The sequence below is a fragment of the Eubalaena glacialis genome, chromosome 2 (genome assembly GCF_028564815.1).
Source record: "Eubalaena glacialis isolate mEubGla1 chromosome 2, mEubGla1.1.hap2.+ XY, whole genome shotgun sequence".
In the NCBI taxonomy this organism is placed as follows: Eukaryota; Metazoa; Chordata; class Mammalia; order Artiodactyla; family Balaenidae; genus Eubalaena; species Eubalaena glacialis.
Window position 1 is genome coordinate 40555075 of NC_083717.1, and position 7402 is coordinate 40562476.

A 7402-nucleotide genomic window follows, 5' to 3' on the forward strand; every position below is an offset into this window, starting at 1 on the left:
ATTCCTTGCATAGTCCTTATGAATTAAGCAAATACTATAGATTTAAGAACTCAGAGCCTTAGGTCTAAGATCAAAAGTTAGTTTGTGTTGAATAAACAGACTGGACAGTACAAGCTGCCTCATGAGAGAGGAAATGAGACCAGTCTGGTGCACGAAGTAGAAGTGGGGATAAGGGGATAAGACCAGTGGCCACTAGCAGATTGTTTGACCTTGAGAATAACTCTCATCCATGCCCCTTCTGGCCAAGACAGACATCATCACTCTAGGTGACTGCAAAACGGGCATAGAAGTAAAATCAGATCTTGTAATGATGCTATTTTCATGAGGCTGTATAGTCCCTGGTCATGGGAGCTCACATCTACATAACAATTCAGCTGTCAGCAATTCTGGGGCATCACAACAGGTAACAAGACTTTGTTTCATGAAGGATCCTCTCCACTCCTGCAGGTAGGCTTATTTGGGGGACTTTCTTAGAATCTTTAGGTTCTACATATTAGGGCTCTGAGGACAATTGGGCATTTGTTTGTGGAAACAGCCCTTGCATCTAGGAGAGGGCATCTTGGAAAATAATGATGTTCTTCCAGGTACAGGGAGAGTCTGTGGACATATGCTGCATCCAGGAACCTAGACTAAGCAAGGAAGGGCAGGTAGTGTACGTCATGGGCTACTGTCCACATTGACTTTCTGCAAATTAACTCTTAGAAGAGTTTTTTCCCTCAAAACAATAATCTATCTAAAATACATACACAGAGATTGGTTCAGGATGGCAGAGTAGAAGGATGTGAGCTCACTCCCTCTTGCGAGAGCACCGGAATCACAACTAACTGCTGAACAATCATCGACAGGAAGACACTGGAGCTCACCAAAGAGGATGCCCCACATCCAAAGACAGAGGAGAGGCCACAGTGGGATGGTAGGAGGGGTGCAATCACAATAAAATCAAGTCCCATAACTGCTGGCTGGGTGACTCACAAACAGGAGATCAGTTATACCACAGAAGTCCACCAACTGGAGTGAGGGTTCTGGGTCGCAAGTCGGGCTTCCCAACCTGGGCATCCGGCAACAGGAGGAGGAATTCCCAGAGAGTCAGACTTTGAAGGCTGGTGAGATTTGATTACAGGACTTCGGCAGGACTGGGGGAAACAAGAGACTCCACTCTTGGAGGGCATACACAGGGTAGTGTGCACATCGGGACCCAGGGGGAAGGAGTGGTGACCCCATGGGACACTGAATCAGACCTACCTGCTAGTGTTGGAGGGTCTCCTCCTGCAGAGGAAGAGTGTGGCTGTGGCTCACCATGGGGACAAGGACACTGGCAGCAGAAGTTCTGGGAAGTACTCCTTGGTGTGAGCCCTCCCAGAGTCAAAGAGCCTGTGGGCTCCAGTGCTGAGTCGCCTCAGGCCAAATAACCAACAGGGAGGGAACTCAGCTCTACTCATCAGAGACAAGCTGATTAAAGTTTTACTGAGCTCTGCCCAGGAGAGCAACACCCAGCTCTACCTACCACCAGTCCCTCCCATCAGGAAGCTTGCACAAGCCTCTTGGATAGCCTCATCCACCAGAGGGCAGACAGCAGAAGCAAGAAGAAATAAAATCCTGCAGCCTGTGGAACGAAAACCACATTCACAGAAAGATAGAAAAAATGAAAAGGCAGAGGACTATGTATCAGATGAAGGAACAAGATAAAACCCCAGAAAACAACTAAATGAAGTGGAGATAGGCAACCTTACAGAAAAGCATTTCAGACTAATGATAGTGAAGATGATCCAGGACCTCGGAAAAAGAATGGAGGCAAAAATCGAGAAGATGCAAGAAATGTTCAACAAAGACCTAGAAGAATTAAAGAACAAACACCTAGAAGAATTAAAGAACAAACTAACAGAGATAAACAATACAATAACTGAAATGAAAAATACACTAGAAGGAATCAATAGCAGAATAATTGAGGCAGAAGAACGGATAAGTGACCTGGAAGACAGAATGGTGGAATTCACTGCCACAGAACAGAATAAAGAAAAAAGAATGAAAAGAAATGAAGACAGCATAAGGGACCTCTGGGACAACATTAAATGCACCAACATTTGCATGATAGGGGTCCCAGAAGGAGAAGAGAGAGAGAAAGGACCCGAGAAAATATTTGAAGAGATTATAGTCGAAAAGTTCCCTAACATGGGAAAGGAAATAGCCACCCAAGTCCAGGAAGCGCAGAGAATCCCAGGCAGGATAAATCCAAGGAGAAACACGCTGAGATACATAGTAATCAAATTGAAAAAAATTAAAGACAAAGAAAAATTATTAAAAGCAACAAGGGGAAAATGACAAGTAACATGCAAGGGAACTCCCATAAGTTTAACAGCTGATTTCTCAGCAGAAACTCTACAAGCCAGAAGGGAGTGGCATGATATATTTAAAGTGATGAAAGGGAAGAAACTACAACCAAGATTACTCTAACCAGCAAGGATCTCATTCAGATTTGATGAAGAAATCAAAAGCTTTACAGACAAGCAAAAGCTAAGAGAATTCACCACCACCAAACCAGCTCTACAACAAATGCTAAAGGAACTTCTGTAAGTGAGAAACACAAGAGAAGAAAAGGACCTACCAAAACAAACCCAAAACAATTAAGAAAATGGTCATAGGAACATACATATCAATAATTACCTTAAATGTGAATGGATTAAATACTCCAACCAAAAGACACACGCTCACTGAATGGATACAAAAACAAGACCCATGTATATGCTGTCTACAAGAGACCCACTTCAGACCTAGGGACACATACAGACTGAAAGTGAAGGGATGGAAAAACATATTCCATGCAAATGGAAATCAAAAGAAAGCTGGAGTAGCAATACTCATATCAGATAAAATAGACTTTAAAATAAAGAATGTTACAAGCGACAAGGAAGGACACTACGTAACGAACAAGGGATCAATCCAAGAAGAAGATATAACAATTATAAATATATATACACCTGAATACATGAGGCAAATGCTTATAGCTATAAAAGAGGAAATCAACAGTAACACGATAATAGTGGGGGACTTTAACACCTCACACCAATGAACAGACGATCCAGACAGAAAATTAATAAGGAAACACAAACTTTAAATGACACAATAGACCAGATAGACTTAATTGATATTTATAGGACATTCCATCCAAAAACAGCAGATTACACTTTCTTCTCAAGTGCACACAGAACATTCTCCAGGATAGATCACATCCTGGGTCACAAATCAAGCCTCTGTAAATTTAAGAAAATTAAAATCATAAGAAGCATCTTTTCCGACCACAACGCTATGAGATTAGAAATAAATTACAGGGAAAAAAACCGTAAAAAACACAAACTCATGCAGGCTAAACAATGTGTTACTAAATAACCAAGAGATCACTGAGGAAATCAAAAAATACCTAGAGACAAATGACAATGAAAACACGATGATCCAAAACCTATGGGATGCAGTAAAAGCAGTTCTAAGAGGGAATTTTGTAGCAATACAATCCTACCTCAAGAAACAAGAAAAATTTCAAATAAACAATCTAACCTTACACCTAAAGGAACTAGAGAAAGAAGAACAAACAAAACCCAAAGTTAGCAGAAGGAAAGAAATCATAAAGATCAGAGCAGAAATAAATGAAATAGAAACAAAGAAAACAATAGTGAAGATGAAGAAACTAAAAGCTAGTTCTTTGAGAAGATAAACAAAATTGATAAACCATTAGCCAGACTCATCAAGAAAAAGAGAGAGAGGACTCAAATCAATAAAATTAGAAATGAAAAAGGAGAAGTTACAACGGACACCACAGAAATACAAAGCATCCCAAGAGACTGCTGCAAGCAAATCTATGCCAATAAAATGGACAACCTGGAAGAGATGGACAAATTCTTAGGAAGGTTTAACCTTCCAAGACTGAACCAGGAAGAAATAGAAAATATGAACAGACCAATCACAAGTAATGAAATTGAAACTGTGGTTAAAAATCTTCCAACAAACAAAAGTCCAGGACCAGATGGCTTCACAGGTGAATTCTATCAAATGTTTAGAGATGAGCTAACACCCATCCTTCTCACACTCTTTCAAAAAATTGCAGAGGAGGGAGCACTCCCAAACTCATTCTACAAGGCCACCATCACCCTGATACCAAAACCATTCAAAGATACTGCAAAAAAAGAAAATTACTGACTAATATCACTGATGAATATAGATGCAAAAATCCCCAACAAAATACTAACAAACAGAATCCAACAATACATTAAAAGGATCATGCACCATGATCAAGTGGGATTTATCCCAGGGATGCAAGGATTCTTCAGTATATGCAAATCAATCAATGTGATTCACCATATTAACAAACTGAAGAATAAAAACCATATATCATCTCAGTAGATGCAGAAAAAGCTTTTGACAAAATTCAACACTCATTTATGATAAAAACTCTCCAGAAAGTGGACATAAAGAGAACCTACCTCAACATAATAAAGGCCATATACGACAAACCCACAGCAAACATCATTCTCAATGGTGAAAAACCGAAAGCATTTCCCCTAAGATCAGGAACAAGACAAGAATGTCCACTCTCACCACTGTTACTCAACATAGTTTTGGAAGTCCTAGCCACGGTAATCAGAGAAGAAAAAGGAATAAAAGGAATACAAATTGAAAAAGAAAAAGTAAAACAGTCACTGTTTGCAGATGACATGATACTATACATAGAGAATGCTAAAGATGCCACCAGAAAACTACTAGAGCTAATCAATGAATTTGGTAAAGTTGCAGGATACAGAATTAATGCAGAAATCTCTTGCATTCCTATACACTAACAATGAAGGATCAGAAAGAGTAATTAAGGAAACAATCCCATTCACCATTGCAACAAAAAGAATAAAATACCTAGGAATAAGCCTACCTAAGGAGGTAAAAGACCTGTACTCAGAAAACTAGAAGACACTGATGAAAGAAATCAAAGATGACACAAACAGATGGAAAGATATACCACGTTCTTGGATTGGAAGAATCAATATTGTGAAAATGACTATACTACCCAAAGCTATCTACAGATTCAAGGCAATCCCTTTCAAATTACCAGTGGCATTTCTTACAGAGCTAGAATAAAAAATCTTAAAATTTGTATGGAGACACAAAAGACCCTGAATAGCCAAAGGAATCTTGAGGGTAAAAAATGGAGCTGGAGGAATCAGACTCCCTGACTTCAGACTATACTACAAAGCTACAGTAATCAAGACAATATAGTACTGTCACAGAAACAGAAATATAGATCAGTGGAACAGGATAGAAAGCCCAGAGATAAACCCTCGCACCTATGGTCAACTAATTTATGACGAAGGAGGCAACGATATACAATGGAGAAAAGACAGTCTCTTCAATAAGTGGTGCTGGGAAAACTGGACAGCTACATGTAGAAGAATGTAATTAGAACACTCCCTAACACCATACACAAAAATAAACTCAAAATGGATTGAAGACCTAATTGGATTAAAGACTGGACACTATAAAACTCTTAGAGGAAAACGTAGGAAGAAAACTCTTTGACAGAAATCACAACAAGATCTTTTTTGACCCACCTCCTAGAGTAATGGAAATAAAAACAAAAATTAACAAATGGGACCTAACGAAACTTAAAAGCTTTTGCACAGCAAAGGAAACTACAAACAAGACGAAAAGACAACCCTCAGAATGGGAGGAAATATTTGCAAACGAATCAATGGACAAAAGATTAATCTCCAAAATATATAAACAGCCCACGCAGCTCAATATTAAAAAAAAAACAACCCAATCAAAAAATGGGCAGAAGAGCTAAATAGACATTTCTCCAAAGAAGACATACAGGTGGCCAAAAAGCTGCCCAACATCACTAATTATTAGAGAAATGCAAATCAAAACTACCATGAGGTATCACCTCACACCGGTTAGAATGTGCATCATTAGAAAATCTACAAAGAACAAATGCTGGAGAGGGTGTGGAGAAAAGGGTACACTCTTGCACTGTTGGTGGGAATGTAAATTGATACAGCCACTATGGAGAACAGTATGGAGGTTCCTTAGAAAACTAAAAGTAGAATTACCATATGACCCAGCAATCCCACTACTGGGCATATACCCAGAGAAAACCATAATTCAATAAGACACATGCACCCCAATGTTCATTGCAGTACAATTTACAATAGCCACTTCATGGAAGCAACCTAAATACCCATCGACAGATGAATGGATAAAGAAGATGTGGTACATACATAGAATGGAATATTACTCAGCCATAAAAAGGAACAAAATTGGGTCATTTGTAGAGACGTGGATGGAACTAGAGACTGTCATACAGATTGAAGTATGTCAGAAAGAGAAAAACAAATATCATATGTTAATGCATATATGTGGAATCTAGAAAAATGGTACAGATGAACTGGTTTGCAAGGCAGAAATAGAAACACAGATGTAGAGAACAAACGTATGGAAACCAAGGGGGGAAAGCGGCGGGGAGTGGGGGTGGTGGTGGGATGAATTGGGAGATTGGGATTGACATATATACACTGATATGTATAAAATAGATAACTAATAATAACCTGCTGAATTAAAAAATAGATAAATAAAATAAAATTCAAAAAATAAATAAAGAAAATAAAATACATATACAATCATGGCATGACCCTGATGCTGAGTTTCCTTGACCTCTGGTTGACTAATGGGTCACATCTAAAGTACTAAGCTTGGCCCCTAGGTCCCACTGTGGTTCAGCCCTCACTTACTCTCCACTCTCATGTCTGACCTTGCTGTTTCCTGCCTCAAACTTTTGCTTCTGCTATTTCCTCTTTCTAAACTATCTTTCCCTCCTCTTTTGCCTGGTGATTACATCTTTGTTTTTTTTCTTCTCTGTAAAGTCCCACTAACTCATCCAAGCATAATTGCTACCTCCCTCCTTTGGGCCAACATTGTAGCTCATAAATACCTTTATTAATCATCTATTCTCACTCTGCTGCCTGGATTACAATCTGGGAGCTCCATCAGGGCAAGGACTGGGGCAGTTGTTCCTGACCTGATGCCTGATAGGCTTTTTTTTTTTTTGCCTGATAGGCTTTTAATAAATATTTTAAATGAATGAATGAGTGAGTGAATGAATAAATGGACTCTTGCTAGACTGTGAGCTCTCAGAAGACAAACGGCCATGCTTTTTTACTCATGCATTGTCTGCATTTTATAGTGTCTGGCAGATAGGAAAAATGCTGTCATTGCTTGTTTATAAAATAAATATGCTATTGAAAGAATATATCTTCCTTCTGCTGGTAGAAAAGTCTGGATGCTCAGTGGAGAGTAGCTGCCTTGGATAGAAATATTGAGGCTGCACAAGAGCCAGCATAAGACAGAGCCCTCTCAACCAACTTCA